An 11,345-nucleotide genomic window follows, 5' to 3' on the forward strand; every position below is an offset into this window, starting at 1 on the left:
TTGTATTATACCTAAATTGATCAATATACATGCTTTTGTGTAGTCTTGCGAATGCTTTCCTGAAGCTATGTAAGGGTACATTTATAAGCATAGGTAGTGATGCTGACCAGAAGACCACTGTAGGTGGAGGAGTCACTGACCCACATCACAGCTAACCTGAGCAGGTGCAGGTGCATGTACAGCGAGGCCTTCAGACCCATCTTGTGCTGCTCACATCCTTCAGCTGCAGGATAAAATCGACCAGTAGCAGAGGAGTCTGCAGGCAGCTCCCACTTAGTACCAGCAATTACACCACTTGCATGGCCTTGCCTTTATCTAACAGTGCAGCAACAAGATCACACATGCATTATCTTCTTGGTCTGATAGCAGAAATGATGAATAGAGTTGTTTTCTTTTAAAATACAGCTCAAATGGCCAAACTGGGGCAAACCTACCACAGATGAGCACTGCACAGCATGCTGCATCCTGATTAGAGGCCTGTTTGATATTGCAGTACTCAGGGTTTCCAGCACCTGGAGGGAAGCAAGGTTATCTATACCACCCTCCCTTTCTTTATAGTGCTAGCTCTAATAAATGCCATTTTAGATATACTTTACAGAGTGTCTTTCTTACTGGGATCATAATGAATCAGTACCTCCTGGTGCAAAGAACAATGTATTCATTCCTCTTGATAGCATGAAAGATGTACAGTCTAATAATCATTCTAGTGAGCAAGTGTTACCTTTATAAAAGACAGAGTTAGTAAGAAAGAGAATACTCGGGCAAATTCTCTTTAACAATAGTTTTCATTGGTTTTTACAAACTATGACTTAATTGACATTCTCTAGACTATGGACAAGGACCTCTTTGTAGCAGCTTTCTAAGGCCAGAGGAATTTATGCCAATTTTTCCCTGTATTATGGATGACTTGAAGACTTGCCCTCCAACAGACCATATCCCAATATTTCTCATAACCTTACACAACAAAAAAAACATTAACCTACATCTGAGTCACCTCAGCACACTGAACGCACACAAATATGCTTAATAACAGCGAAGAAGCTAACAATAATGAGAAAAGCAAGTATCTCAAGAAAATTCCTTTTCCCCTCATTAATGAACATTTCACATACTCTGGGAAGCACTGTAAGACACGCACTTACAACAAAGGTCTGCCTGGCTCCATGAACTTGTGTAAGTTAGTCATAGTGTTTTGACTCATAAATGGCTTCTTGCTCTGTCGAGAGACAGCCATGTAAAGGGTTAAATGGAGAGAAGGCATGAGGTGAGACTCTACATACATGACCCCATAGCATCAAAGTTATCTTCAGTAAAAGGTTTGGGGGACTGTTTTGAGTTTTCTTCATTGTGACCTTCGTTGGCATCTCAGACTTCATTTTGAATGTATTTGGGCTAAGTGGTGCCAAGCCTCTAAAACAAAGTGTATCCTGTTACAGTTTCCTCTTACAGTTCCATTCTTAAACTGCTGGACAACCTTTAAAAGCTTTCAGCTTATCCAGTTCAATTTTTAGTAAAGAACTCTTATTAGAATAAAAATAATCCTGGTGATTCATGCAACATGTCAGTGAATCTGAGGGAGATTCCCAGCTCATAAAAAACCCAAACCAAATAAGAAGCAGGCTCTTTTTGAATAATTACACAGAGTAAATGCTGAAATGCTCAATATTTGTTAGTTACTGGGATCAGAAAACTTTTTTTTTCTCTCTGATTAACCTCACATAAAAGAGGGTAGCACATGCATGCATATCATACAAAAATAGAGGAGGCAAAACTAGTTGATCATGGGAGACTTACTCAGCAAAGACTGGCCTGAGCCCTTCCTCATTAGAGATTTCTTCTCACTGGCTGATATAGCGCATCAGCCAAATTCAGTTACTGAAGACTAGAATTGTACTTCCTGACACTGTATGGGTTTCCACCAAACTGAGGAAAACAAAAAGTTAGCAGTAATTAGAGATGTCAGACCATCTCTAAGAGCAAAATGTAGCTCAGAGTAATTTCTTATACTGAGTCATACTGACACTGTCCTAGCTTTTGCCACCCTTACTGCAACCTTTCTATAACATTGAATTTAAGTTGATAAACATACATACACAGCAAGATATTACTAAATATAGACTGAAATGTGGAAATCTGGTCCTGGGTATGGGAAAACAAAGTGGTTAAGGTCTGTCCCCCATTCAACAAGATCCAAATGCATTTTGTCAAACCCACTGTTATAGCTCTTCTGTGAGTCTCAGTACCCTCGGAAAAAAAAAAAAAAAAAAAAAAAAAAAAAAAAAGGAGGTGAGAAGTTGTTGCTTATGGCCAGTTTCTAATAGCTCAGGTGATAGTGACTTACTCCCAAAGTAATCCTATGTCATGCTATTCAGCATGACTGTCTGTATGTAATGGTTTAACCCCAGTCAGCAACTAAACACCACACAGCTGCTCACTCACTACCCCCTGGTAGGATGGGGGAGAGAATCAGATGATAGTATCATAGAATCACAGAATACCATGTTAGAAGGGACCTCAAGAATCATCCAGTCCAATATTTTCTGGCAGAAGCATGGTCTAGACAAAATGGCCCATCACCCTGTCCAGCCAAATCTTAAAAGTTTCCAGTGTTGGGGACTCCACTACTTTTCTGGGGAGTTTATTCCAGTGGCTGGTTGTTCTCATTGATAAATTTTCCTCTTGTGTCCAGTTGGAATCTCCCCAGGAGTAACTTGTACCCATTAGCCCTTGTCTTTTCCATGTGACTCCTTGTAAAAAAAGGAACCTTCATCTTCTTTGTAGCCACCCTCTAAATACTGAAACATGGTGATAAGGACTCCCCTAAGCATTCTTTTCTCAAGGCTGAAGAAACCCAGTTCTCTCAGGCTCTCCTCACATGGCAGGCTTCCCAGTCCCTTGATTAGATTTGTGGTTCTTCTCTGGAACATCTGTCCACATCTTTTTTGTATAGAAGGGACCAAAACTGAACACAGTATTCCAGGTGTGGCCTGACAAGTGCTGAGTAAAGTGGGATAATGACTTTCTCTCTGCTGGTGATGCCCTTGTCGATGCAACCCAGCAAACTGTTGTTTTTCCTTGCCACTGCAGCACACTGTTCACTCGTGTTGAGCTTGTTGTCCACCAGGACCCCCAGGTCCCTTCCCACAGAGCTGCTCCCCAGGCAGGCACATCCCAGTCTGTGTTGCACTTCTGGACTATGTTTTCCCAGGTGCAAGACCTTACACTTGTCCTCACTGAACTTCATGAGGTTCTTGTTAACCCACTCTTCCAGCCTATCCAGGTTTTCCTGCAGGGTGGATCTCCCTTCCCAAGTGTTCACCTCCCCACTCAGTTTGGTATCAGCAGCAAACTTCATCAGGCTACACTTGATTCCATCATCCAGATCACTTATGAAAATATTAAAAAGTGTTGGGAACAATATTGATCCCTGGAGGACCCCAGGGTTGTGACAGGTTGCCAGTTTGAAAAGGAGCTATTTACCACCACCCTCTGGGTGCAGCCTGTTGGCCAGTTTCCCCCACACCACACAGACCACTTGTCTAGACCATAAAGTATCAGTTTCTCTAGGAGCAGGCGGTGGGGAAACATATCAAAAGCCTTGGAGAAATCCAGGTAGACAATGTCCAATGCCCCACATCAAATGGGTGGGTTGCGTTGTTGTAGAAAGTAATCAGATTTGTCAAGCACATTTTTCCCTTGGTGAATCTGTGCTGGCTTTTCCCAGTCATGTGCTTCATTTGATAGCCCCCAGGAGGATTTATTTCCATAACTTTCCCAGGGATTGAAGTAAGACTGATGAGCCTATAAGTTCCTGGATCTTCCTTTAAGCCCTTCTTGTAGGTAGGGGTGACATTAGCCTTATTCCAGTCTTCTGGGACAACCCATGATCTCCACCACTTCTCAAATGTTATGGAGAGCAGCCTGGCAATGACGTCAGCCAGCTCTCTTAACGCCCTCGGGTGGATAACATCAGGGCTCATTGATCTGTAAGAGTCAAGCTCCTGCAATGGTTTGCATACCAACTCTTCCTTCACTGACGGTGGGTCTGTGTTTGCATCAACCTGGATTTTTGTTCCCAAGGCCTGGGGCCCAACAGTGTTGGTAAAGACAAGGTGAGAACATCTGCCTTTTCAGCATTGTTGGTGACTAATTCACTTCTCCTGTTTAACAGTGGGCCAATATGTTCCTTCTGTTTCTGCTTGTTGTTTATGTGCCTGAAGAACCCTCTCTTGTAGTTTTTGACATCTCTGGCCAATTTCAATTCAACTGAACTTTTGCTTTTCTAACTGCATCTCTGCATGCCCTGGTGATGCCCTTGTAGTATGGGTATTAGTCTGCTTTTCCATCTCTTGTATGCTTCACTTGGTTTTGAGCAGACTCAGAAGCTTGCAGTTAAGCCAGGGGGATCTCTTGGTCCACCTACTTCCTTTACCTTTAAAGGGGATGAACTGTTTTTTTGCTTCCAGGAGAACATACTTTAAAAACTTGCAGCACTCGCTAGCTCCTTTATCCTCTATGGAACGTTCCCACTGAATCCCTCCCAGGAAAGCTGTGAGTGAGCTGAAGTTTGCTCTTCTAAAATCTAAAACCTTTGTTTTAGTACTAACTTTCAGTGTGTGCAGCAGGATACCAAACTCCACAATATTGTGATCACTGCAGCCAAGGCTATCACTAACCAAGATACTACAAAACAGGTTTTCTTGTTTTGTAGGTAACAAGTCCAGCAGTGCTTCATTCCTGGTTGGCAAATCTAGCATTTGTATGAGTGAGAAAACTCATGGGTTGAGATAAATACAGTTGAATAGGTAAAGGAAAAGCTGCACAAGCAAGCAAAGCAAACCAAGGAATTCATTCACCACTTCCCATCGGCAGGCAGGTGCTCAGCCATCTCCAGGAAAGCAGGGCTCCATCATGTGTAATGGTGATTTGGGAATAAAAATGCCATCACTCAAGATGTCCCCCTCTTCTGCCTTCTACCCCTAGCTTTATTTGCTGACCATGACATCATAGGATGTGGAACATGCTTTTGATCAGTTGGGTTCAGCTGTTCCTTCTGTGTCCCCTCACAGCTCCCCAGCCTCCTCCCTGGTGGGGAGGTGTGAGGAGCAGAAAAAGCCCTAAGTGTAAGCACTGCTCAGCAGTAACGAAAATGTCCCTGAATTATCAACACTGTTTCCAGCACAAATCCAAAACATATGCCCATACAAGCTGCTATGGAGAAAATTTACTCTGTTCCAGCCAAAACCAGCACACTGTATCATAACCTGCTTTCAATCTTCACCCAGACCAAATGCCCAGATAGAAACCTCAGGAATAAACCATTATATCAAGTTAATTGTAAATTAAGGGTAACATTCTGCACTTATATCTGATTTCTCCAAAGGTGCAGATCCTGGTATGTGTACATGTATTTATATGACTCTCTCTTTAGATAGATGTGTGTGTGTTTGTATCTTTGTGTGTATTTTCTGTGATTTTATATATAAATTCACATTGCATATACATGTATCCATAGATGTGCAATGTGCATACATAGATTTTATATATGTATACTCTGCCCTTTCTGTGTTAATAGATGAGGAAGATCAACTGTAGATGTACACTGAAGAAATTAAAATTTGTCCAAACTTATTTGGCCTGATAAGAAAAAAAACATGTCCCTTTCCTTGACTGCAAATCATGAGGTACTGTATAGTCCTGCAGAATAAAATTTCAGATTTGAGGAAGACCAGCCAGTGCTCCAACACGCTGGAATACCCACATGCCTCAGGCTAGTTGATATGATTTTGGAAATACCTAGATATTCCACCTCACTTAGGGACTCAGTTATTACTTTTCCTGGCAAAGGAGTACCTTCCAGCACATATTTGAATAACCTCTTTATTCCTCTCAGCCAGCATGAGATGCTTTGGAAATTGATGACCCAGCTGCAGGTGGTACAGTGAAACAGCAAATTTTGCAATGCTTTGATCATCTCAGGAAAGCTCTCGGTTCTGGAAGTCTTTTGTCTTACATTCTGTCAGCACAATCCAGAAAAGGTACTAGCAGTAGCTAGCAGTAACTAGCATCTGCTAATGTTACTTGAATGAGTTTTACAATCTACGTAAAGAAAATAGATTTTTAAAAAATCCGTCTTGATTTTCCTTGGATCAGTAATCATACAAATAAGCTAGGGAAGATCACACTCTACATTTAAAAATACATATTTTAAAAGGGTATTGATGAAGTTTTTAATTGATTGTTTTCTTGATCTCACTCCATTTCTCTTAGAAATACAAAGCTCCCCATTTTAAAGACTGCCAAAATCTATATCTAGCACAGCAAGGGAGAAACAGTGTCTGTTGAACTCAAGCCTGCTTGGCTGGTGGTGGATATTTATACAGCACTTCCTATTTAACCTTTCCCTCTACTTTTGTACTAATCTGCAAGACATGCTGAGAAAGATAATAAGCAAGATTGCAAGATACTACAGACAAGACATGCAGAAGTCATCAAAAGAATTATTGCTGTTGTAACAGGTAGATGGAGAATAGAGGCAAGTGAATCAATACTGCTTTGCTTCATGTTGGTGTAATCCTGTTGATTTTGGTGAGATTAGATGGTTAAAAATTAGGAAAGATTTTAGCCTATTGTCTCATCTGATGCATAAATGTGCCACACTTGAACCTTGACAATGACTGCAGTGAAGAATAATTGAGAGGACACAGAAACCTAAGGACTATCAGATATAAGGTAGAAAGATACCAATTTTTTGGAGGTTAATTTTTATTGTGATTATTATAGCATCAAGACTATCCTCCTAGTTTTTAGTTCAGGAAATGTATAAAACAGTCATTATGTTTGGCACCCATATTCAAATCACAGGACAGTAGCTGGCAGATACTTGTGTAAGAACAGTACATTAAAAACAAGCACTGAGAACGCTGGAAAGAATTATAATAAGATAATTGAACATACAAGATGAACAAGAATAGCACCAGAAACCAGTGGATTAAGTCAAGTTAAACTTTGAAAGATTTATTTGCACAGTAGTTCAAAAGTAAACTGCCTGAACTTGCTAGTGTCTTTTTTTTAATGTGTTCATTAGATTAGAACAAGACTCAGACACTGAATTTTATTTCTACATTAGCTGCATAAAGACGCTGAAATAGTTTCAGTATGAAACCATCAACTAAGTAATCCAGTAATTGTGGCCTTTGCATTTGGGGGGGGGGGGGGGGGGGCACGTGGAGGAGATTGTGTTATAGGCACAGCAAACTCTAATGCCTACATTAAGATTGCCTAACTCAGTGGAAACACTAAACCCCTCAATTTACAGATATTTATAACTTTGCTAAACTAATTGTTTTTATTGAAATTTTCCATGCTTGCCCTTTGCTTCTGATTCAGAATTTATGTTTTTATTTTGTTTCTTTGTCATTCTTAAAGGGTATTGCTGAAAATTACTTGGTCGTATCCAAAACTGAAGTTAAGGAAAAAAATTTTCTGCCAATATTGCAAACATTTTCCAATCATTTCAGTGAAGACTTTTGTGAAGACTACGATGTTTGGAAGAAAATAATTCTAGGATCAAAGAGGTACATGTGTGTGTTCTGCTTTACATCCCATCTCATTTGGCTCCTTCTTACACCAAGTGATGTGTATAAGGGTTGAACAACACATTGGCTAATATGACTCCCAGCAAGAAACTGCTGTGAACTAAATTCTTAGTGGTGCCCCCACATCCTGTAAGGATTACAGATTCCAACTTGGGAAACAAGAACCTAAAATTAAGTTGCCACATGTACAGATGTTCAGCATCTTTCAGAATAGGCTAGGCATTTTCATTGTGCTCAAATAAACCTCAAGTTAAATTGAATAATGATTTGATCTGCTCGCAAAGTATTGCAAACTTTGAAAATGCTGAACTAGATTATAAGGAAAGGAAAACAACAACAACAACAAAATCCACATGGGAAATCGAGATGAATCCATGATACCACAGGAATGTAGTTTCTAAATTACTCGATTTTGATTGAAAGCAACATCCAGTACATTGCAGGTTAAGAGTTCACCATATAAAAAAATGAAACAAATATCTAAGTAAAACATAAAGATAAGCAAGTGTCAGAAGACCATAACCTTACAGATGTCCCACATCTATATGGAAATGAAGATACACGCAATTCAATAATTTTACTTACAGCTGTTCTGGGAACCTCAACCTGGATCAGCAAGAAGATGTAATGGAGGCCTTAGGTCCCCAAATAGTATGCTAATTAATTTCAAACCCATATTGCTGTGTTGTAAGATTCTGGGTAAGCATGATATGCCTAGAGACCTTACTAAATTTTTTTGGGCATTTGAGAAATAATTATCTTAGCAGAATAGCTCTTTTAGATTATTTTATGTCTCCTTCAGGAAAATGCAACCAAATACATGGCAATTGAGATCTCCGCCTCTGACTCAGTTTGATTTCCAGTGAGAAACTCAGTTTGAGTTCCACTGAGGGCTTGGAAATGAAGCAGAACTGGTAGAGTGATCAAATCCCTCCTGTTTTATAATACAATGTGCAATTGAAAAATAAATGCATTGTCTAGACTTACCTGCTGGGATTCACTGCAGTGAAAATTGAGGTTCGGGTCTCCTGGTCTTCCAGTTCAGACATCTGTCAGAGCATGTCAGGGATCCCTGCAAGCTCACATGTCTAGGCCTCCTTTCTATTAAAAAAACTTGAATATGAAGGAGAAAGGTGGCTGATATGCCAATATCTTGCATCAGTATGAATACAGGATACTGGGAATTTGGAACCCTTCCTGTGTTAGTAATGTAAATAACTGTTTTTTGTCAAACAGACTAAGAATAAAATGCTGTTGCTTTAGAAACTTTCTGTTTTGTTTTGTGTTTTTTTTTTTTTCTTGATCTAAGATAGGACCTGCTTGGCTGACAGGCAAACACAATCAGGCAGGAAGGATATCTGCTTCAAAAGATTAAGTTTACAAGGTGATGACTGCAATAGTAGCCATACATTTGATTTCCTTTCTTTCAGGATTGTCTGCAGTGAAACCTAGATGGAATTTAGCTGCCGTTTATCTGAAGTGTAAAAGATAGATTGTAGGCCCAGAACAATATCTAAATAAGAAGATGGACATACCAGTGGGTGAAAACTGAAAAGAAAATTATCACATAATTGTGTCTTTACTCTTTGGGTGTTTTACATAGTGGCATTGAATAAAAGTGCAATGAAGTGTCAGTGAATATACCCTTTATGTTAAAAAAATTTTCAGATTTCATATTGTTTAAAGATTCTTTGGAATAAAAGATGTATTACATGTATTTACCAAAATAAAACAGCTCTAAACCAAAACAAGCTAGTATTTGGTAGTAATGAGATCAAAGTTGGAAAATAACTCACAAGTCTATTAGCAGAGTACATAAGTAATCACTGCCTTTGATTTTTTTTTTTTTTGGTCTAATTTAGACTTTTTATTTAGTTGTGGTTAGTCAGTTAGTTAGTTAGTTAGTTGAAGTTAGTGCTTCCTGTTTCTAACCACGCTGCATTTCCTTATGTCTCAAAATCTGGTTTTGCAAGGTAGTAATTATGGGCAAGATGTTACACCAGTTTATACTGACATTACACTGGCATTAGATCAGCTCACTGTCTTGGAAGGTATTTTGCTACCTCTTTTAAACAAAAATGACCTCAAGCACTATGGAGCTGCTAAGTGTTCACCTTGTAGGGATTCTTTCTTCAACTGTGTTCTGATGCAGTCAAAATCTGGGTGCCTACATGTGTCTCCTTGCCGTTTATTCTCTCTTTTCAATTTGGGATATTTTTACAGTACTTCATATTGTTAACCTAAGTAGTGGTTCTTAAATTACTGTGACATTTAAAATATGTTAAGATATATCTTGCAACATAAGACTCTTTCCAACCTTGCTTTCTTCAGTCCTTGCATTTCTAGGATTTAGGGTTTCCTGTCATCCCAGTCAGTTAAATTACACTTTTGCTAGGATTCATGATGACATATTTCTAATGTAGATCTTCAGTTTGATACTTTAGCCACACAGTAATAATATCCTTCTGAATGGGGCCAGTAATTACTGAATTTGGGCCTGCATTCTCACCAATTGATTTAAAAAGTATATTCAATAGAAGAAATATTGCTGATCAAGTTCTTAATGTAAGCCACTTGTATTATACTTTGAGGTCTTAGTGTGTTTGGGACTTGAATGTAACTGATCAGTTTACCGCCACTGAGACAATACTAGACACAGTCATCCAGAGGTTGAAATGACATGATGTTGCTCTCAAAGTGTGGTCTTACTTGGATACTTAAAACATGTGTTTGTTTATATTGTATAGCTTCCTGAGCATTCGTCACCTTAGCAGTCCAGCCCTGCTGTCAGCAGTTCTGAAGTATTTGTTATTTTATACACTGTGGAGTCCTCTGTGGTCGTCCTCCATTTATTTTCAGTTGAAAGAATCTTTGGAGCTTTCATTTAAACTTGTTTTGATTTCATCTACTCTATCTGCTGAAACTGGCATCACATTTGGTGGAGAGTGTTTTTGTTTACTGTTATAAAACTGACCCTGACATTATATGTTATTATGTATATTATTTTACAAAACTTTTATCTCCTTTCACAAGATAAGAAAGTTTTTTAATAATGAGTATGTTTTCCTCTGCTATGAACAAGAATGATTTGTATAAAATTTGTATTAAATTTATATAAAATCATATTAGGGTTTAAAATGCTACCACAAAGTAAGGTAATTAGAACACATTCAGCCACAACAATAAGGAAGGGTGTCCATTCTTCAGTTGTCTGGGGTTTTGTCTTCAGTCTAGTTCTGGGGAAAATTTTCAGGTTATTGTCCTTGGGAGAAACATTCGAGTTATTGACTCATAACTTTGAGTAGGTGTCGAGTCTACCATTGTCAAAGAGGGTACCCACACACTTAAGGGCCTTGCTGGATTGGGGCCTTAGGCATTTCTCAAATCATCTGCCAGGACTGTGTTTAGTACACTACAACCGAGCTATTCTTTCCTGACTTGGAAAAAATCCCTCCCTTTCCAGCTTTTCTTGGCAGAGAGACAACTTTTTGGTTCCTAGCTCTGTGAATCACTCCCAGGAAAACTAATACACTCTCCAGAACTTTTTTTCTTGGTTGGTGTCAGGTTTTGTTATAATTTTACCAATCAATCAGTCCAATAATTTTAACAAGCCTGCAGTACTTCTTTGAGCTTTGTTTCCTATCACTTGAAATTAAAAAGCATTTTGGTGAAGGAAGTCAGACATTCTTTCTTTAAAAGAGAAAAGACATGTAAAGTAAACCCAGGAAAATCAGAGGTAGCTTAATT

The sequence above is a fragment of the Athene noctua genome, chromosome 1, assembly GCF_965140245.1.
Source record: "Athene noctua chromosome 1, bAthNoc1.hap1.1, whole genome shotgun sequence".
Taxonomy (NCBI): domain Eukaryota; kingdom Metazoa; phylum Chordata; class Aves; order Strigiformes; family Strigidae; genus Athene; species Athene noctua.